Source organism: Mustela erminea, chromosome 2, assembly GCF_009829155.1.
Source record: "Mustela erminea isolate mMusErm1 chromosome 2, mMusErm1.Pri, whole genome shotgun sequence".
In the NCBI taxonomy this organism is placed as follows: Eukaryota; Metazoa; Chordata; class Mammalia; order Carnivora; family Mustelidae; genus Mustela; species Mustela erminea.
The window spans coordinates 45515318-45539222 of record NC_045615.1 but is presented as its reverse complement, the minus strand read 5'-3'; the positions used below and the strand labels follow the sequence as shown (position 1 = coordinate 45539222).

The following is a 23905-nucleotide window of genomic DNA, read 5'->3' as shown; positions in this document are numbered from 1 at the left end:
TCTGCTTAGACATATAGTCATATAATCATTAGTTTTTATCTCAGTGCTTAAGCACTTTAAAGAGCATCTTCGTAATCTTAGTATTAAATTTAAGTGTGTTATATGATTACCATAAAACAATTTTGTTAGTTTTTCATTGCCAAGAGCTAGTATGGAATCCTAGAACTCTGATTTTTGACCTTAACATTATTGCGTGAAAAATCATAAAAATAAAAAATAAAAACCCTCAGTTTACTTTCCAGGATATGCCACAAATGATAGATCTACAAGTCAGTTTTCCCCTTTTTAAGTTACTTTTTGTGTGTTTTCAGGTGAGTGTGGAGAAATGGGAGAAACCGTTTGGCAGAAGGGAGCAAAATACAAAATTAAAAATTAAATATTTCCATAGATCCTTTTAGGTTTCTGGACAGATTGAAGAGCACTTACTCACAGAGAGCATGCAGTAGTGGTGTGCTGGAGCTGGCATGTACCAGCTTGCAGGAAACAGTTGTTAAATTCTAAAGAGTTTGGTTACCCAGTTATTCAACATGGCCATTATTAAAAATCAAAATGCATAAGCTCACAATTAAATACCATTAAAGAAAAAGGTAGGGACACCTGGTGGCTTAGGGACACCCAGGCTTTCTGCTCAGTGAGGAGCCTGCTTCCTCCTCTCTCTATCTCTGCCTGCCTCTCTGCCTACTTATGATCTGTCAACTAACTAAATAAATAAATCTTTACATTTTTTTAAAATATTTTATTTATTTGACAGACAGAGATCACAAGCAGGTAGAGAGAGGAAGGGAAGCAGGCTCCCTGCTGAGCAGAGAGTCCAATGCATGATCCCAGCACCCTGGGATCATGACCTGAGCCGAAGGCAGAGGCTTTAGCCCACTGAGCCACCCAAGCGCCCCAATGAAAAAATCTTAAAGAAAAAGGTAATAAAAACTCAAGACTCATCATTTCCTAGTTTTTAAGTTATGCTTTAGTATTATTAATTATTTAATTTATGCTCTTGAAGTTATTTATATCTGTATCTTTGAAATACTCATAATGATGTGCCAGTGTCCACCCTCTCCTAATTCTGTGCATAGAGATTTCATGATGGTAGCTTGATAAGCTTATGATTAACATTATGAGTACATAGTCTCTTGAAGAAAATAAAATTTAATATGGTGGGAGACCATGTGATTTAAAACCACTATACTCCGATCATTACTAACTTTCTGTCAGTCAAACACACTACTCTCCTATTTCCCTCAGGTATTTCAGTTTGCTGCTGAAATACCTGAGGGAAATACTTGGGATCCTATCTCCTCTACTGTATACTCAGATATCCTTTTCCCCATCAGAGCTTATGCCATTCTTTTAGAAAACCCTTGTCTGATTTTCCTGCCTATTCCCTCACCTGACACATTTGACATTCCTTCACATGGTCTTTCTTTTCCTTAGAACACTTACTACTCATTGAAAGTATATGGTTTATTTATGTTTACTGTCTTTCTCCCTTACTATAATATAAACTCCCCAAGGGAAGACTCTTCTATTATATTATTATTTCTGTTTTTTCAATGTCTAAAAGAGGGCCAGACACACAGTAGATAGTATATTTTTGTTTAAAAAATGATTTAATATTTGAATAGACAATATCAATGAAAGTCATTTCATTGACTCAATTTAAAATTGAGGTTGAGAGATAAAGTAATATTTGAATACGAGATAAAATGAAATTAAACTACAACCACTTGACAAAAAAAGAGGCTCTAAGATACTGAGATAACTATTACAAAGAAAACACTTTTGCGGGGGGTGTCATTTATATACATAAAAAGATACTGAACTTTTGCTAAATTTCATGAGGGATAGAATTTGGGAGTATATTATGTCAAAATTCCAGTTAGAGATGGGATTTGTACATTATATTAATTATTCTGTACTCATCTGTAGAAATAATCCTTCTCAAGCAACATAATTTGCATGAATGAGGGAAATTATTTTAAGGAACAGCAGCATATTCAGATTTTTTTGTGGCAGTCCTCCAGCTACAGAAGCTAGCTATCAAGAACTACTTTCTTTCCCAGAAGGCTTTTGTAAGGTGGAAGCTGAGGCTGCAGTTCTATTCTAAGTCAAACTTTGTACAATATGAACAAATAAAATGCAAAAGAACATTTTCAGTGACTTTGACGAGGGTAGATATTTCTAATATTTAAGAGCCTAGTCAAGTTCATTGCTGCTTTTTAAAAGATTTTATTTATTTATTTGACAGAAAGAGATCACAAGTAGGCAGAGAGGCAGGCAGAGAGAAAGAGAGAAGCAGGATCCCTGCTGAGCAGAGAGCCCGATGTGGGACTCAGTCCCAGGAACCTGAGATCATGACCTAAGCCGAAGGCAGAAGCTTAACCCACTGAGCCATTCAGGTGCCCTTATTGCTGCTTTTTAAAAGTGTGATCAGGGGGCGCCTGGGTGGCTCAGTGGGTTAAAGCCTCTGCCTTCGGCTCCGGTCATGATCCCAGGGTCCTGGGATCGAGCCCCGCATCGGGCTGTCTGCTCAGCAGGGAGCCTGCTTCCCCCTCTCTCTCTGCCTGCCTCTCTGCCTACTTGTGATCTCAGTCTGTCAAATAAAAAAAAAAAAAAAAGTGTGATCAGGATGGATAGATTATCTGCAATCTATCCATGTGATTATATGTGGTTCTTAAATTGAGGAATAAAGGGTAACAAGGATATTGCTTAAAAGGAGTAATGTGGAGATTGGCATATATTTGGGGAAAGCACACTTGTTATATCATTCATTTATTCCACAGATAGTTTTTAGGTATTAATTATGTGTTAGGCATTGTTTTAGGTGCTGAGAATACATGAGAGAAATACTTTCTATCTTTAAACAGTTTAATAGGGGAATAAAAATGAGTAAACAGGTTATTGCAACATAGTGTGATAAATGGTAGGATAAGAATGTTCAAGCTTTTCTTAAGAGCACATGAAAGAGACAACTAGCCCAGATTTATGATGTTTGAGAAGTTAATCATATGATCATGATTCGCCTTATGGGTTAAGAGGCCTCTGATTGGTATGCAAACAATGAATTGAAGACAATGAATTGAAACAAAAATTGAAAAACTGGCTCTTCAGGGGAACAAAACCCTAGGTTTGTGCCATTTGTCCATTTCTGTGGTGTAAATATTTCCATTATGCTGATTTTAAAGCTACCAAGCTAGTAGACATGGTAGATTTGAAGTTACAAAGGAAAGAATAAATACCAGAGGAAGACTCCTGGGAAATGAGATAAAGGTAGGTTCAAGATGAAAGGAGTTTGACTTGGTCCTTAACTAACCAAAGGAAAGAATAAGGGTGTGGATCCAGGTATATTTTTTGTGGCTTATGGTTAGTGTTAGAGTTACGATTTACAGAAATAATTGGAAAATTTTCTATCTACTCTTTTGATGAGGACTGCTAAATTGTCCTCTGCTATTAATTTTCTTTTTTTCTTACTAGTAATAGGACCTCCCTTGCAATGGCCTTCCTTGCAGGTAATGTGGTTGTGTGACTATGTTTGGGCTAATGAGATATGAATGGGATGATATATATATCTCTTAGGAAAAGTACAGTAAGTGGCTTACTCTGGATTACCCTTTCTCTTTCCACCTGACTGGGAAATGACTAAAATGGTATCCAGTCTTGGATACAGAGGTGAAAACCACATGTTGTCATCATGTGAGGGCAGGAGTCAACCTGTTTATTTGGGATCCTGGCTATCCTCCTGAGCAAAGCTTAGATTGCTTGCCTATCTGCCTTTGTATGTTATGTCAGAAGAAAGTAAGCATTTATCATATTTAAGTACTGGGTTTTAGAGTCTCTTTGTTACAGTAAGTTTAGATTATACCCTGACTAGTACAGAGAGATTTTGTATCCTCTGTGCATGAGGAGATGAAATTATTTTCTAAGAATTTAGAGTTGGTTGGAAAGGGCATACAGTTTGAAAAGAGTAAAATTAGTTTAATAGCTAGGGTTTGGGGGATAGGATAAGAGAGATAGGTACTAAGAAAATATAGAAACATTGGTTGGTAATCTTGAGGACTAGAAGACCACTGATCATGGAAAAAGGAAATGATATAAACATGAATTATCTAAATAAACTCAACAAAATGGTGAAAGCCCTAAGAAACAATTTTAATGTAGGCCATGCAATTTGTATCAGAAATGTTTGCATTTCTCAGACTTACACTTAAAAACCATTTAATGAACTATTAAAAGCTGAAAGTATATTTTCAGTGTTACATACTTATTTTTTTATTTTATTTTTTGAGAGAGACAATGTGAGTAAGCCAGCAGGAGTGGGAGGTGCAGAGGGTGAGGGAGAGAGGGAATTTTAAGCAAGCTCCATGCTTAGCACAAAGCCCAGCTTGGGGTTCAGCCTCACAACCCTGGGATCATGACCTGAGCCTAAATCCAGAGTCAGATGCTAAACCAACTGAGCCAGCCAGGTGCCCCTCAATGTCACATACTTAATGAAAATCTACACATATATAGCTTATAGGCTTGCTTGACTTTGAAGCCAAATAGACTAGCTATATTTCATTACCAGATAAAATAGAAATAAAGTGCTAGGATCACTGAAATTAAGTAAGTAAAAAAATGTTTTACCCTTATCATGGGAAATTTACTGAAGGAGATGGATTTTTAATTAAAACTGAAAGTTCATATATCTTTACACTTTGAAAACTAGAGCCCATACTATTGATTTTACCCTTTTACTATCATGCATCTTTTCAAGAGGTAGTAGAATCATACTTGACTTTAGGATCTTTTAGGCCTAGATGGATGTATCTCTAAAATAGTCTTTCATAAAATTCATAAAATGGTGAAAATTTTGTGGTATTTAATGTTGTTTGGGTCTTTAAACACTGGATAAGATGTGATTTTAAGTGTGATGTTCCCAATATGGATCATATAGAATTAAATATTTGACAAAAACAGACACATAGGAACAGAATAGAGAGCCCAGAAATAGACCCTCAACTCTATGGTCAACTAATCTTCGACAAAGCAGGAAAGAATGTCCAATGGAAAAAAAGACAGCCTCTTCAATAAATGGTATTGGGAAAATTGGACAGCCACATGCAGAAAAATGAAATTGGACCATTTCCTTACACCACACACAAAAATAGACTCAAAATGGATGAAGGACCTCAATGTGAGAAAGGAATCCATCAAAATCCTTAAGGAGAACACAGGCAGCAACCTCTTCGACCTCAGCTGCAGCAACATCTTCCTAGGAACATCGCCAAAGGCAAGGGAAGCAAGGGCAAAAATGAACTATTGGGAATTTATCAAGATCAAAAGCTTTTGCACAGCAAAGGAAACAGTTAAAAAAACCAAAAGACAACTGACAGAATGGGAGAAGATATTTGCAAACGACATATCGGATAAAGGACTAGTGTCCAAAATCTATAAAGAACTTAGCAAACTCAACACCCAAAGAACAAATAATCCAATTTCTGCCCAGAAATGGGCAGAGGACATAAACAGACATTTCTGCAAGGAAAACATCCAGATGGTCAACAGACACTTGAAACAGTGCTCCACATCACTCGGCATCAGGGAAATATAAATCAAAACCACAATGAGATATCACCTCACACCAGTCAGAATGGCTAAAATCAACAAGTCAGGAAATGACAGATGCTGGCGAGGATGCGGAGAAAGGGGAACCCTCCTACACTGTTGGTGGGAATGCAAGCTGGTGCAACCGCTCTGGAAAACAGCATGGAGGTTCCTCAAAATGTTGAAAATAGAACTACCCTATGACCCAGCTATTGCACTACTGATTATTTACCCTAAAGATACAAACGTAGTGATCCAAAGGGACACGTGCACCCGAATATTTATAGCAGCAATGTCCACAATAGCCAAACTATGGAAAGAACCTAGATGTCCATCAACAGATGAATGGATCAAGAAGATGTGGTATATATACACAATGGAATACTATGCAGCCATCAAAAGAAACGAAATCTTGCCATTTGCGACAACGTGGATGGAACTAGAGCGTATCATGCTTAGCGAAATAAGTCAAGCGGAGAAAGACAACTATCATATGATCTCCCTGATATGAGGAAGTGGTGATGCAACATGGGGGCTTAAGTGGGTAGGAGAAGAATAAATGAAACAAGATGGGATTGGGAGGGAGACAAACCATAAGTGACTCTTAATCTCACAAAACAAACTGAGGGTTGCTGGGGGGAGGGGGTTTGGGAGAAGGGGGTGGGATTATGGACATTGGGGAGGGTATGTGCTTTGGTGAGTGCTGTGAAGTGTGTAAACCTGGCGATTCACAGACCTATACCCCTGGGGATAAAAATATATGTTTATAATAAATAAAAAATTAAAAAAAAATTAAATATTTGGAATCACACATTAGAAATAGACTATATAATTTCCTTGTCACAGATTTCACTTTTATTTTACCTGAAATATGATGCATATTATTTTAAGTTGTGACCTTCTTTATATTCTAGCAGTGGAACATCTAGTAATCCTATGTTTTGCACAAAATTAGGTAGAATCTCATTCCCTAAGTAGTTATGGAGTAAGGGTTTTTATATTTCTGCTTATTTATCAGGCAGTGTAATTAGAAGTGATTCTTTAAGAATCCACCATGATCAGAGTAAATCATATTTATCCTGTGGAAAAAACTGGTGCATGTTCATCCAGTGACCATACAAAATTATTATCATAGGTTTAATTTTCTTTGTTTTAATCAAGATCCTTTGTTTTCATGAAGTTGGCTCAGTTTATAATGCCAGTGAAGGCAGTTTTGGAGATAGCTAAGGTATGTTTGTCCATGTAAAGCCTTAAAGAAGCTTGGTGTTCACTGGAAAAATGTTTTAATTTGGGAGACAAAGCTCTAAGCCAAATTCCTTATTATTTGCAATTTAATTGAGAAAAGTACTTAACTTCAGTCTTTCTGTCAAGTATGATTGAGAGAGAACTGCTATTTGGAGGTACACTAGGATGCTGGGTACCTTAAACTATCTTGAGACTTCCTAAAGAGAGTTAATATGTACGGAAGAGGGATGAAAAATATTAATGTGTAAGGAGACACGCTTTTCTCTATTTTCCTTCCTAACAAATTTACAGTGCATATTAGCATAATCTTTAGAGGCTAAACAATAAAAGCACAAATGGGTACATGCATGAAGATACTGTTTTGACAGAAAAAGAGAATAGCAAGGGAATAGAAAGGGAAAGCCTTATCTATTGATGTTAAAGACTGTTGGAAGAAAATTTAGGGAAGAGAGTTGAAAGTAGAAGTGGGGAAAATTGGAAATCAATAGGAATGAGGAAAAATATGATTAAAGAAAAGGGGTATAAATTAGATTCCTTTAATATTTTATTATTTAGTATTTTTAATATTAATATTAAATAAAATATCCTTAATATTTTCAAGAGGTATACCTAGGAGTTAGAATTACTTTTTTTAAGAAACAAAAATGATTTCTTTAAAATGCAAATACTTTAAGACAGCATAATAGTTAAATGGGAACTCTAGTAGTTTGGCACCCAGTATTCTAAAGAGATTTTCAATTGACACTTCTTTTTTTTATGTTCAATTAGCCAACATATAGTACATCATTAGTTTTTGAGAATTACTTTTAAATTACCTTTGGTTGCTGCATTTTATTTCTTTGAATATGGCACTTTGCACCAATATTTGAGTTTTATGTAAAAACCACAAAAATGATGAATTAGCTCTGTATTTTGAAATACTTTAGATTTGTACTTTATAAAAATCAAATATGAAGACAAAAACTTTCAAACAATATTAATATCTAGTTGCTAAGAAAGTTAGATTTGGTGACTCTTGGTAAGAAATTAAATTCTCTGGACATCGCAAACACAACTACAAAATTGTATTGTTTTCTCCTGAATTATTTTATCAACCTTGTGACCATGAACCAGTAGATACTAATAGATATTAATCTATGCTATAAAAGTACAAATGAAACATATTTACTATTTTCCCTTGGCTGATTTTATTGACAGGACTTTAGAAAAGTATGAAATGTGAACTGTTGATTTGAGAATTTTTTTGGATTTTGGTGATAGGTGCAGCTTATGTCTTGGCTTCATTAATGGGTCAGAACAATTGTGTTTCTTTTGTTAGGCCCTGGGCAGGATAAAATTCTGCATCGTATGGCTTTTATTTTCCTTTTATTACAGTGGAGCTTGTGGTTTCCCTAAAGCATGGATGTTGTCATGTACCCTATGTTGAATAGAAATTGTAGACTTAAAAACATTTCAACAGAATAATGAAGATTCCATAGTTAGATATGTTAAAGTGTTAGTTTTCACTTGACTGTTTTATTTTGTAGAATTTTTTAAAAGCCTTGCAAAATAACATTGTGGTATATTTATTTAAAAGAGGGCTGCCATAGACCCACTATCCAGGAGGGCAACTGCACAATTTGTGGATGGCTTCTAGGTAAAAGAGCAAAATCATTCATGCATTTCACAAGAGAAACAGGTGATGCAATATACTCAACATGCATGTTTGGTCCCAGGATGTGTGAGACCTGCTAAGCTTGAGCCATATGGCAAATATCTTCAGGAATGGTGGACTTGAGACAGAAGCAAATGGCACAAGTGGTTTGCCCTTCTCAGAACTATGAACAATTTTAACCCACTTCTGTTTGGACTATTCTTGTATAGACATGAGCTACATTGGAAACAACATCAATAATAATAAAAACAAAATAGCAAAGTAAAAGAAATCATTTTTAAGTGCTGGTTAGGTGTATTGTGTTTTTATGTTTCTTACCCAAAATCTTTAACTTAAAATTTAATAATTAATATAAATATGTGGAAAAAATAAACTTTAAGCTCTGTTTCATACTATACAGAAATTAATTTAGGCTAGATTAGAGACTTAAACATATAAACAAAAGCCATAAAACTTCTAGAAAAAAAATATTTTACACTTTGGGGTATGTAAAACTTCTTAGGAACCAGAGACCATTAAATTATAAAATAAAAAATATGATAGGGGGCCTGGAAGGCTCAGTCAGTTAAGTGTCTGCTTTAAGTTCAGGTCATGATACCAGAATCCTGGGACTGAGTACCATGTCAGGCTCCCTGCTCAGTGGGGAGTCTGCTTCTCCCTGTCTCTGTGTCCCTCCCTCTGTTCCTTCTCTCTCTGGCTCTCTTGCTCACTCTCTCTTTCAAATAAATAAATAAAATATTTTAAAAAATATGATAGGGTACCTGGGTGGCTCAGTTGGTTAAAAAATATGATAAAAATAAGGGTAAATTCCTCTTGTTCTAAAACAGTGCTAGGAAGAAGAAAAGGTAAACCATATATTGGAATTAAATATTTGAATATAGACTCTAACAAAGAAGTTGTTCTCAGAAACATACAACATACAGTATAGTGATTCAGCTTCTCTATATGTTGTTATGCTTGACTCACCAAAAGTGTCATCTGTCACCATAGAACCCATTTTTGTGTATGGTGTTAGAAAATGGTACACTTTCATTCTGTTGCATGTATCTGTCCAGTTTTCCCAGCACCATTTTTTTTTTTTTTTGCTGTTGTTTTGTTTTTAAGGATTTTATTTATTTATCTGACCAACAGAGATCACAAGTAGGCAGAGGCAGGCAGAGAGAGAAAGGAGGAAGCAGGCTCCCCATGGAGCAGAGAGCCCAATGTGGGGCTTAATCCCAGGACCCTGGGATCATGACCTGAGCCAAAGGCAGAGGTTTTAACCCACTGAGCCACCCGGGCGCCCCCCAACACCATTTGTTGAAAAGACTGTCTTTCTCCCATTGTATATTCTTGCCTCCTTTGTCAAAGATTAATTGACCATATATGTGTGGGTTTAGTTCTGGGCTCTTTTCTGTTCTGTTGATCTCTGTGTCTACTTTTGTTCCAGTGCCATACCGTTTTGATACCACAGCTTTGTGCTATACTTTGAAGTCTACAATTGTGATACTTTTGGGTTTGTTCTTTTTCCTCAAGATTGCTTTGGCTATTTGGGGTCTTTGTGTCCATACAACTTTTAGCATTATTTCTTATACTTCTGTGAAAAATATTGTTGTTATTTCAGTAGGGATTGCATTGAATCTGTAGATTGCTTTGGTTTCCAGAGTACACACATATATATTTTTCCTTCTTCTTTTTTATTGTGTTTTTTCTTTTCAATTTTTTAATTTAAAATCTAGTTAGTTAACATATGGTGCAATATTGGTTTTAGTAGTAGAGTTCAGTGATTCATCACTTACATATAATATCCAGTGCTCATCCTAACAAGTGTCCTCCTAATACCTATTACCCATCTAGCCCATCCCCTTGCTCCTTCCTCCATCAACACTCAGTTTATTCTCTGTCTTTAACATTCTCTTATTGTCTGTTTCCTTCTCTTGTTTTTCTTTTTTTTTTCTCCCTTCCCATATGTTCATCTGTTTTGTTTCTTAAATTCCACATATGATTGAAATCATAGGTATTTGTGTTTCTCTGACTTATTTCACTGAGCATAATATACTCTAGCTCCATTCATGACATTGCAATGGCAAGGTTTCATTCTTTCTGATGGCTGAGTAATATTCCATTGCGCATATATATATATATATATGCCACATATTCATTATCCATCCCAGAATATACTTTTAAAAAGTTCCTATGAATCAATCATAAAGTGACAAATGAGCCAGTTGAAGAAATTGGGCAAAAGATTTGAACAGATACTTCACAAAAGAAGACATAGGAAAGGCCAAAAAGCACTTGGAAGGCATCAATCTTATTAGTCATCAGAGAAATGCAAATTAAAGCCACTATGAAATATCATATTTTACCAAGTAGGATGTCCATTATACCAAATGGTGATATGTGGAGCAACTAGACCTTTCACCTATTGCCAAAGAGGACAAAATTGTACAACTACTTCAGAAAGCAGTTTGGCAGTTTCTTTTTCTCTCTTCTTCTTCTTTTTAAGATTGATTTATTTATTTGAGAGAGAGAGTGTGTGCATGAGTCGGTGGAGGAGAGGGAGAGGGAGGGAATCCCAAGCAGTCTCCCTGCTGAGCGCAGAGCCCCACAGGGGGCTCAATCTCATGATCCTGAAATCATGACCTGAGCCGAAACCAAGAGTGGGATGCTTAACTGACTGAGCCACCCAGGCACTCCAGTTTGGCAGTTTCTTAAAAAGGTAACATATGCCTACCTATGACCCTGTAATTCCACTCCTAGATCTTTATTTACCCAAGAAAAAAAAAAAAAAGCATATTTCCACAAAAAGACTTGTACTTGAATGTTCATAGCAATTTTATTCATAATTGCCCCAACCTGGAAACACCTCCTAAATTTCAACAACAGGTGAACAAATAAATCAATTGTGGTATATTCATTCAGAGAAATAATGCCCATTAATAGAAAAAGATCAATTATTGATGCATGGTGCAGCATACATGATCTTAAAAACATTGCTCTGAGAAAAATCAAGCAGGCACACATGACTGTATGCTGCATAATTGCATTTTATAAAGTGCAAGAACAGGCAAAATTAATCTATGGCAATAGAGTTCAAAACTGGTTGCTTATGGGAGCTGAGGATGGTCTAGAAGTGACACAGGAGACTTTCTGGCATGATAGACATGTTTAATTAGTTGTGGCAGGGTGTACATATGCATCAGAAATCCTTAAATTACATATTTAAGATTTGTTCTTTTCACTATCCATTGATTTTATCTCAATTAAAATTTTAATTCTTAATTATCATAGTGTCTCCTAAATGGTACAGGAAGTGGTTAAAAAAAGGGCTTTAATATAAATGGCATCTTTACCTAAATGACAAAGGTAAAGAAAAGGCATTTGATTTATCTTCTACTCTTTTATCAGTAGAAGTCAAAGATTATTTGGGACTTCCCAGAACCTGGCTTTCTCCTCTAAATTTCATGTGTTTTACAACTATCGGGATTCTAGAAATTTTAAATTAGCTTTCATATTCTTCTGCACACAAAATTCTAGCTATACCATACTATACAATACTTTGCCTTCCTACATTTTTGATAGTAATTACAGAATTTACAATGGTAATCTGCACATTTCACAATTAGTATTCACTGATTCTTTTTCATCTCTCACTTTTCTTCACTCTTTTCTCTTTCAGGCAAAGTGTAAGTAAAATTTACCTCCTAAGATTATACTACTAAAATGTTGAGTGCCTGAAATCAAATTAATCTCTTTATTTCAGGTGTCAGAATGCTGAGAAAATTTTGAACAGTAAGACCTCAAATTTCTAGTTGGAATTAGAAATATTAGAATTTTGTATTCAATTTCCATGCCTAAATGGATACCATAGTAAATTGATTCATGTAATACTTTTAAAACACTTTCTAATTTTTTTTAAAAAATAAGGTTTTTAAAGTTAATATCTACATTTTTTCTTATTTGAAATTGTAGACTCTTATAAATTGATGTTATATTTTCAAAATACTCATTATAGTCTTTGAATTAAAATATGTAATTATTCAGAAAATAGTCTCAGTATAACATATTTTACTATAAAAAATGACTTTAAGATTTTTAGAATTTAGGCCAACTCACTATAGAAATGTGTTTTAATAAGAAATTTCATATTAATATTTTTACTACTGTTATATAGGAAACTTGAATATTATATGACTTTAAGAACTGATGACAAATATTGAATTTTGTGTATCAAGATGAGGCTTAATTACTCTTTTATAATTTTTATTTTGTTATGTAGGAATTTATTATTAATTTGACTGTGGCTGGGTTTGACTCACTGTGGGAGCAAGGCATACAGTATTTGAAATGAAAGTGCTCTCCAAATGGGAGTAGACAAAGGGAGGAAAAAAAAAATTGAATTAATAAATGAAGTGGGCTGCATTGAGGTGAGAGAGTCGATACAGAGATGTGGGGCCTTGAGTACTAAGACAAAATGTATAAACTCAATATGTTCAAGGGCACTAAAGCACTTTCTGAATTAAATTATTAAAACCTAGGAATTTAGAGGGAGAACTTGAGTGTAGCAGGGTAGTCATGGTGATAAAAAGGGAAGGTTTTAGAAAATGCAATTTGAATTAACTGTAAGAAGATTTAAAGCACTGCAGCTAGCAAAGAGAAATTTGAGTTTGTTAAAATGACAAGAACCAACTACATTAAGGTGTTCAGGCATACGTCATAATGACAGGGCAATGTACTCACGATATAGCCTAATAACTCACTCTCATAGACTGGCGGGTTCTAATAATGTATGTAGTTTATGCTTAGGAAGCCTGGAGAGGAAGGAACACAGAGAATATGGCATTACATTGCAATAATTTGTTTACTTTTTACCTCATAGTATAAGAATGACTTTTATTTTTGTATAGCCTTCATATATTTTTAAAAACCATTTTATTTATTTTAGAAAAAGAGTGCATGTGAGGGGCGTGAGGAGTAGAGGGAGAAGGTAGATTCTACCCAACTATGGATCAGGACCTGAGCCAAAACCAAGAGTCGGATACTTAAATCAACTGAGCCACCCAATCTCCCCTCGCTTTTATATTTTGAACAGAGAAAGGTGCATTCTAGCCATTTAATAAATGTTGGGAGACATTATGAAGTAATCAAATCATTAGTGTATATATTATGCCATGTACCATGCACTATTCTAGACACTGGCACATAATGGAGAACAGTATAGAAGTAAGCATGTCCCTCAAAGATTTTACTTTCTACTGGGGGTGACAGAGTAGAAGAGACAATTATATGTAGTTCATTCATTCATTCATTATTCATTCACATACTGGTAATTCCTGTAAAGCATTTAAAAATGGGGTAAAATGTAGTAAAGGGGAGGGATGGAATAGTGGCTAGGTGAGAATGGTCAGAAAAGGCCATTGGGAGGATATAAGGATTTGATTAAGACCTGAATTGTGAGATGGAGAGGCAGCCATATGGAGACCTGGGGAAAGAGTATTTCAAGGAGGAAGGAACTTCAAAAGCAAAAGCAATAGTGATAAGGTTTGCTTGTTCAAGAGAAGGAAAGAAGGATAGCCAGACCAGATTAGAGTAAGCAGTAGAGGATGGAGAGACACGAGGCCTGAGAAGTAGCCAGAGACCATTAATGTAGAGCCTGTGGTCTATGGTAAGGATTTTAGTTTTCATTCCAGTTGTAATGGGAGCTAGGGAGATGGGGGAGTGGTGCACTCTGATTCATGTTTTAGAAAGATCACTTTGGCTGCTGTGTGATGTCAAGACTGCAAGTGGAGAACAACTAGGAGGCTATTACAATGGTTCACGTGAAAGATTCTGAAGGTTTGGAATAGAGCTGTGGCAGTAAAGATGGAGTGAAAAGTGGCCTGATTTGGGATCTATTTTGTAGTGGAGAGGGCATGACTTCTGAAGAATTATATGTGGAGTATGAAGGGAAGATGAAGGGCTGAGGAGGACGTATAGGTTTTCCACTTGGACAATTGGGGGATAGTGCAGCTATTTAGAGAGATGGCAAAAATTTGGTGAGGGGAATAAAGTGTGTGTTGTGTATGTGTGTGTGTGTGAATAGTTTTATTTTGTCCATGTTGTTTCAATGAATGAATTTTGATAAAATTTACCTGAGCACATCCTGTGTTCCAGCCCCTGTTCTACATGCTGGGAAGATAGAAAAAAAGAAAATAGAAATTCATCTTCAAAGAGCTGACATAACTGAGAAAGACAAACAACCAATAAGTAAATACATACTCTGTTAAATGTTGCTAATGTCTGTGGATAAATATAAAAACATAAATGAAGGAAAGTGCTGGACCGAAGGCAGAGGCTTTAACCCACTGAGCCACCCAGGTGCCCCCAGACTAGGATTTATGATGATGGAGGGGAAAGGGAAAATGAAGACATGATGAGACTCATCCTATAAGCCTCCATGTAAGAAGAATCTGAAGACCTTCAAGTAGATGACTCTTCCTGAAGGGAAAGGGGTAGCTCATGAGAATTAAGATGTTGTGATGGCTTGAGATATTGGGAAGAAGGAAAAGTATATGAAGGGAATAAGTACATTTATGTGGCTTTTGATTCAGGGGCTTTCTTAGAATTTTTCCTTTGCTGTTCTAAAAATTAAAAGAGGGCAATGTTATTTTTGCAGAAGCAAATTAAAGCATTTGGAAAATCTATGCTAAAAAAATAACTACCATAAGCTTTTTCATTCAGGACATTTATTTTGTAGCTACTAATCCATTTCCAAGTGATTGTGTACATTTACATTTGAATTACATACCTGTTCATTTGTTTCAACCTATTCACTCAGCATAGAAGCTTGGGCCAGAGACCAAAGTGATCCCAATAGCTTGGCTCCTCAAATAAACCTGAACTCTTGTATAAAAGAAAATACAGTGTGCAAATATATACCCATACCATCAAAGACAGATTTGATCAGGGTTGAAATGAAAAAGCTTATCATTTTGGGAGAACACATGCTATCTTTTACATTGTTGTGTTTTTAATATTTTGCACTGTCTGGGCCTGATTATATAGACGCAGATTTAGTAATCATTCAAAGCTCAAGAAGATTAAGTGAATTTCAGAGTTGGAAACAGAGTGAAGGTCTCAAAATCCTGGTTCATTTAAGATTTGTCAAGATATTATTAATACAATTCATCATCCAGGGATCAAATACATAATCCTTTTCTGTTATTATTTTTTTAACAAGATTTGAATGGATATTTACATGATGTGTCCATTTGCTACTCCAATTGACTTGGGATAGTATAGAAAGTAGGAAATGTCTATTTGGTTCAGAAGATCCCCCTTAACCTGTTTCCAAAGGTCTCTTGACATCATCAGTCTGTGAGTACAAATGGGGCCCAATTACAATAGTCTAAAGCTTGCCTTTATTGTTAGTTATTGTTCTAACCATTTGCATGTATGAATCTTAGTAGAGATTATTATCACCTCCATTTTATAGATGAGAAAACTGTAGCACTGATCATTAAATAACAAGGTCAGACAACTATTAAGTGGTAAGTCAACATTTGAACCCAGGGACTGACTCCAGAACATAAAATCTTATTAATGTCTTATATTATTTCATACTGTGGGAGCTTCCAGCTCCTTACCTGCTGAAACTGGCCCTCAGCTTCCATTTACCAGATATTTATCCTCTTTCCCTTGGTGTTTCTTACACCTAGCAAGCATTTCAGGGAAGTTCTGAAAAGTTCCTCACATGTTCTCTCGAACTAATCTGCCAACAGAGTTTACAGAATTTCTGCCAATTGTTTTCTTCTTGGTTTCACTGTTCTATTCATATCTCTACTTATGAAGCAGTCTCATTATCAGATGTGAAAATGTTGAGGTCTGTGTTAAAGGTGCTACCCTTGCTGCTTGGGAAACTATCAGTACTCAAGGTCAGGCCAGGTGTGAAGGTCAGATGCAGAAGTGGATAATGAACCTTGCTGCAGCTCGAATTGTCACCTCCACACTGTAACAGAATTGCTTGTGGACAGCACTTAAAAAAAAAAAAAACTATTGAAAATAGGTTCTGCAGTTTCTCTCTCTAATACATCTGTCAGTTTGTGCTCCACATATCCTAAGGGGTTGAATGAGAACAGAAGCATTCTCTTGTTCTTCACATCTATTCTTCTTCAGTGCTCATGTGCCAGAAACAAAATGAAATGAAAAACCTAAATGGGTTCCTCTTTGTCACCAAAGTCAATGCATTTCAAGTTATGTCAGTGGATACTCAAGGGGGCCACCCATGCATTCCATACCCTGGCAGGCTGCCTTTGGGTTTAATAAGGACTTTGAATTCACTTACTTCATAACAATTTTTTTTAGGCTGTTGGGTGAAGGAAAGCTTCTGAACAAGTTTAGAATCTCTATATAAATTTCAGGGCCATCAAAAAACAAGAAAGGACACATATTTTAGCAGAAAGAGGCATATTAAGGAATTTCATTAGAATCTCAAAGAACTAGCTGGAGTGCTAGCCTTAGGCACAAATATGAATTAGATTGTATTTGTTTTCAGTGTTGCCAGCTTCTTCCTTTTCAACCTTTCAGTTCTTTCCTTGCTGTAACTCTTTATCAGAATCAGGAAAAAATAAAAAGCAAATGTAACTATCAATTTAGGTTTAATAACTTTTTACATTTTAAACCCATTTTAAATTATAGATAATAGACTTCTGTATTACCAAAGGAGTTTCAGACATCACTGACAGGCATTGGAAAGACGGGCAGAGGATTTAAAAAGTCCTGTGGGACAGCCTTAAAAATCACAGCTCAAAACCTACCAGCTATTCTGACTTCAAGTTAGTTCAGTTAGTAGGTCTATTTAAAGATTTTTCTAATGCATGCTGAGAAAGGAAACAGAAGTATGTTGTCTCTTCTTGTTCTTGTATGGTGTGAAACTCATTTGCCTAGGAAAGTTTTTACTTTGTCAATGTTTGTACTTTAAAAGACCATATTCTTAATTTGGACTGGTAACTGTGCCAAATATCTTGGCAACTTAACAAAAAGATAGCTTTAATGTTAAAGGAAAATCATATACCATGAAGGCTGTCATAATATGTTGCACTGATAGGAGAAAGATAGAATTAATATGACATTTTCTTGTTAACTTCAAATTTCAAAATTAAAAAACATTTTTAATGTTTTTACAAGCAAAAAATAAAAGTCCTGAACACATAATTTTTTGCTCTTTATATCTACAGCAACTAGAAATAATATATTTACTTTTATCTTTTAATAATCATAATTTTGATTGTTTATTTGATATTGTGAGTTGATATGAGAAAATTAAGCAGCAGAAGATTTCTACAGCTATGTAGAATTTTAAAATATCTTGATATACCTGAATGGACCTTTAGAAATGATCCCTTAGTTGAAAAGTGCTTCATAATAGCTCTTGAATATTAATTATGTTATCAATAATAATATACCACATTTTTCTGCACATATTATGTGCCAAACATCAACATATATCATCTTTAGTGTTTATTAAAACCTTGTGGAATGTGTCTTGTTCTTCCTAATTTGCAGAAGAAATAAAAGCTCAGGTAGTTTTGTTGACTTGCTTAGGATCAGTGAAATACTAGAACTGAAACTCAAATGCTCCTGTGCTCCAGCCTAAAGCCTTTGCTCTTTCAACTGTATCCTACTACATCTCCAAAACAAAAATAAATCCCAGACTATTTGTAATACCAGTATATAACTGGTAGTGTCTATAAGGGCTTGGGTTTGGACAGGGAAAAATATAGCAAGGTCATGGGGGTTAGGGTAATATATAAACATCAAAAGTTAGAGGTAATTCTACCTAGATTAGACTAAGTTTGGAGAAGTAGAAGCACTGAAGGTGGGTTATGGCTGGTGGTAAAACCAAGTAGACACATCAGGGGAGGAAACTGTATTACAAGAGATTTGAAACTTAGCAGAATCAGAGGTCTTTCAGTCAGAATTCTGTACAATCGGTAATGTGAGGAGCATTTAATAAAGGGACTAAGTTAAACATTGAACAGGGTGTAGAGAAATAACAAGGGATAGTGTGATCTCTATCTCTAAATAACAACAGGAAGCTATTACCACCCATAAGTCTATAGGGGTGAGGGGACAGTAGTTCCTAAAATTTGGAGATGACATTGTGTGGGAAGGCTATAATACAGTAACTATGACCTTTACAACCATCCCACTTACCCTACAAGGAGTGTGCTCAAGGAATGAATATCCCAACCTTTTGCTCCACCCTCCCTCCAAGCTTTTATGATGCCCTTCTGTGGCTCAACAGAAAGCTGGAAGGCAAAGCAGTCTGTTGACGAGTTCCATGTTGGCCAGCCCCTTGAACACAGAGAAGATTGGAGAAAGTTGGGGAGGAGATCTGGAGATGCAAATGGGTGTTACCCAGCACAAGAAGTCAGGCAGCGGGTCAGTAACTTGATTCAAAAATCAAGGAGAGGGCCAAGCTGGGACAACAAGAAAGCTGAGTTAGGATCAAATGAGACTTGAGAACTAAGGCTCCAGCTTCTTTCACTCACTATATTGGTGAGAACCATTCAGTCATTCACTAGTTATTCATCCATCCATCCTTCCTTCCATCCATCCATCCATCCATCCGTCCATCCATCCAACAAAACATTCTTTAGTTTTATATGCCAGACATGTATTTTTACAGCATATGGTTTTTGTACAAGGTGCAGTTCACTGTATGAGCTCAGCCATGAAGTATATGAAAAGTATATGAAGTGTATGAAAAGAAACATATTCCTGATGTGTTTATTAATTATTTATGTACTGTTCTGTTATCTACTATCACTCTAAACTCTGAAGAGGGAGTCATTTGCATCTATAAATGAAAACTATCACTCTAAACTCAGAAACAGGGAGTCTTTTCTTAGGTTCTATTAAGTAATCAGTCTCACAAGATTACCATAACTCACATGTGACATCAAAGTTGCTTAGAAAGCACATAGGGCAGGAACCCGAGTTGTCCAGGGCTGTATCAGGGATTGCTATTCCTTGGAACTAGCCCTCACATCAGTCCATGCTGATGTCTGTACGGCAGTCCAGCAGCTTTGCTTTTTGGTTCCCCAGGACACATTTCAGGTTTGAAAGAGTAATTCTCAGAAGAAGCAGTTATGAAAGATCCCCAGGCTTAAAACTTTATATACCACAGGAGCCAATATTTCTTATAGCAGTCCAGAGGCAGGCTTCTATATAAGTATGCCCAGTTATAAGAGTCTAAAACTATGGTATTCCCATGAAGTGCTTATCATTCATTTATAGTTTTTACCATTCTGGATGCAATTAACCAAGCAGAAATGTAGCTGACGTACTTCCTTTATCAGGTTGCCAAGGGAACTGATCTGGAAAATGAATTGGATGTCAAATTCTAAGAGAGAAAGGGGAAAGATTTTTTTTTAACCCTTTGCCTTAATGTAGTGTATTCCAAAATAGTATTTGTTGGGTCAAATAGCACCAGAGGATGGCATGAAAATGGCATGGAGCAGTTAAAGTTCCTTACTGAGCTAGGGTTTGACAGCTCAAAAGACAAATTCAGCTCTTGTTACAAAAAACAAAGCTCACATTTTATTTTGTACTAGCAAATGATTTTTAAATAGTCCGTGAGCCAACAGGATATTCTAAAGAGATGGTCCATCATAAGCTGATGGATTGTTATTGAAACTGTTATTATATGAAGAACAATGAGCTAGATCTAGTTCTGTATTCAGGTAGCTCTTGGGATTACCTGATATCTTAATATTTAGTTTGCAGTGCACAAAAACATTAAAAAATGATTTATTTTTCTGTGTCATGAAAAATGTGTTAGCATGGATATATATATATATATATATATATATATATATATATGACTTGAGACAAGCAATCTGGGTTTGAAATATGACTGCTAACTACAAACTGTGATCTTGAATAAATTACTTCTGCATTCTTCAGTTCCTTCATCTAGAAACTGAGGAACAATGATGGTGACTGTTTTATAGGGTTATTGTGATGATTGTAAAATGCTAAACTATTAGAAGAGTGAATGGCACTTAGTAAGTGTTCAATATGTGCTTACAACTATTAACTTTCTTAAAGCCAAACAATTAATATGTAGTAGAAGTAAAAATTGAATACAGGTTGTCATTTTCCAACTTCATTGTTCTTTCCAGACTTCCATACTATATGTGCAATATATACTTAAAATTTCTTTAGAATAATACATGTTTTGCCCATGGCACACTCTGGCATCTCGAGATAGTATTGCATAGTTATAATTGTATGGTTCATTTCGGAATTGTGATCATTTGTTTAAATTCATTAAATAAGGACTGCCAACTGATAGTTTTCATTTATAGATGCAAATGACTTGGAGGGTAATGGCTTTTAATTTTATCTTTTCATATTTATAAAAGAAAATTCAGTATAACAAGTGATTAATTATCTAATGATTATTCAAAATTATAGGAAAAATGTTACTGAGTGCTGAGAGCAAAAGTTACCTTGATTTACCTATAAATATCTCATTTTCATGTTATTAGAACTGTAAATCTCATGTTGTGTTTTAAATGCTGCCTGGTTACATAAAGTATAGATTCATTTTTCACGTCCACAGTAACATTCACCTTGATCAGGAAATTTTAGGTAAAATATTGTACTTAGAAAAGGTACTTTATGGAAGTCATATAAATATAGATCTAAGTTATCCATGTGAGTGAATAGCTATAACTGGTTGGAGGACAAGAAGACCATTGGGAGAGAGTTTGGATTGTCTGTGGGACTTCCAAATGTAGATGTTTAGGAAGAAGTTAGGTATACAGGTCTGGAATTAAAGAGAAAGACTTGCACTGGAAATATAGATATTTAGTAGCTAACATGAAGGAAATAGTGCAGACCATGACAGTGGCTGAGACCTCTCAGGGAGAATAGAAGAAAGTAGGAAAACCTGGGGGAGACCAAAAGTTAAGGAAGTGTAAAGGAGATCACAAAGGAAGTGAAGAAAAAAGGCCAAGAGTCATGAGAAAACCCGAGAGAGACTGTTGTCCTGCAAACTAAGATCCATCCCTTAAACACGAATCTTTTGAGCTTTTATGTTCTATGAGATATTGAGATAAATCAGTGAACACAACAGATAAACTTATTTGGTACTGGGGAGAGACAGGCAAAAATAGAGTAAATAAGTAAATTCCATATTTTGTTAAAAGATGATAAGTACAATAAAATATGATAAAGTAGTATAAGAGTATGTAAGAATGTTGCAATTTTATTTTAAATATTTTAAATATTTTATTTATTTATTTGACAGAAAGAGAGCAAGCACAAGCACAAATGGGGGAGTGGCAGGCAGAGGGAGAGGTAGAAAAGAGCTCCCAGTTAAGCAAGGAGCCTCTTGTGGTTCAATCCCAGGACCCTGGGATCATGACCTGAGCCAAAGGCAGAAGCTTAACTGACTGAGCCAAACAGGTGTCCCCAGTATTGAAATTTTAAATTGGGTAATCTGGGTAGATAGACAAGAAGATGATATTTGAGCGAAGACTTGGAAGAGATAAAGGGATTAAGAGATCAATTTCAGAAAGGGTACAGTACATATTTCAGGAGGGTTAGGTAACATACTAACTGAAAAGCTTCCATTTGATTTTTAAAATTTAGAGTGTTTGTTGACCTAGGCCAAAGCAGATTTGGTGGCACTGGAGGACATAGAAGGCAGATTGCATTAGGTAGATGAATAAATGTAAAGTGAGGAGGGAAAGGCAACAATAGAGACCTCAGTTTCTACTGGTTAGTATAAGTATGAAGAAAAAGAGAAAAAACAGTATGGCATCCAGAGAAATAGATTAATAAAGATTTTGTTTAATAAGGATTTTATTCCATTTTATTATTAGATATGAGAGACTTGAACGTAATTATAGACAGGAGAGAAGTCAGCATAGAAGAGATTAAAGATTCAGCTGTGCGGGAGGATGCTAATTAATGGGAAGAGGTTCTTGAGGATATGGGAAGTGGAACAAAGAGACTGGGATAAAAAAAAAAAAAAGAACTCTTCTACTGGCACAAAAAAAAAGAACTCTTCTACCAGCACAAAAATGAATGAGAAAATATTGAGTTGCTTAAAAATAAATTAGTGTTGGGAGTTGGCAAATTATGACTTTGTTTTCTCTATGAAGCAAGGAATTATGGTCCTTTGTTAAAAAATGATAAAGTAGGTAATAAAGGCATAAGACCTGGGATGATGCCATACAACTAACTACTGTGGGACAAAGAAAAAGGAAACAACTAGGATGACAGAACAATTTTGAGAGTCTACTTGAAGCTGGAGTTCATGAATTTTTCATACCATTCATCTTCATGTTTAGGCATTCTGTCCTTTTGCATGCATTCTGTCTTCTCTTTAGTAGGCTTTATGCATCTTGGCATAGAAGAGAAATGATTAGGCAGCTGAATCAATCCAGGCCTGAAGTTATGCCTGGTTTGTGTGATGAATTGACTGTGGAATGGGAGTTAAGGGGTTTGGTAAGAGTGTACTCAAAATGATACTTACATTAGTCATAGAAAAGAGAGAATAAATAGGAGTGGACTGGTGAATTGGAACCAAATGGTGAGATTAAAGAGCAGAGAAGAAGACGGAGTGTGTAGGGAGGAACTGGAGATATAAGAGGATGTGATTCAATGAATCTGACCCTGGAGTTTAATATTTCAAAAATGAGGCAGTTCTGGGTTATATAAAGCCTAAGATGTGGATGCCTGAAGTGAAATGGAGGTGGGCTATTGAATGGAACTGAGAAGGAGTGAGAACTGTGAAGCGAGGCTGTTGGAGAGGTAAAACACATGGGGATTGAATTCACCAAGCAAGATGGTGGGGATTAAGAGGAGACTGTGATCCAAGTATGAAGTAATTGATGAATCAGTGCAAGACTGTACTGAGGAAGAAAAGAGAGAGGCAATACATGCATCACATGGCCCCAAAGGAAGATTTCGTAATGTTTCAAGTATTCTGTGAGACTCAAGAAGAGCTCCTTGGAAATTCACTCACAATGGATATGGTATATAGATTCAGTATTTGTCTTTTTTAATAATAATTCAGCTTTAATTGATTATATTTATCAATTTATTATAACCCAACCCCACTTAAATTGATTCCTTAATTAATTGGGTATTGCTACTTTCAACTATACTTTTATGAATGAGAGCAAATCATGAGCAAATAAGTTATTCTTAGGTATTAAAAATGCCAATTTCTTGGTCATGTAGAGGAAATATTCATGTTAGTATCCTATATTTTCTACATTTACTTCTTTCTAAGCACACAGTGAGAAATGACATTTGTGAGAAAGACAAAGGAATGGCTAGTCACCTATAAAAGACCTAGTGCCAACCATTAAAAATGGAATGTAATATTTAAGGTTTCAGATACCCAATGACATATATTTGAAAATAAGTGTGATTTTAGTA

At 35.5% G+C, this 23905-nt stretch overlaps 1 protein-coding gene across 9 annotated transcripts in view; it reads left to right on the top strand.

Moving 5' to 3' along the window:
• The window catches only part of MAPK10 (mitogen-activated protein kinase 10), a 585543-nt gene that overhangs the window by 344122 nt on the left and 217516 nt on the right, over positions 1-23905 (top strand). The window lies entirely within an intron of this gene.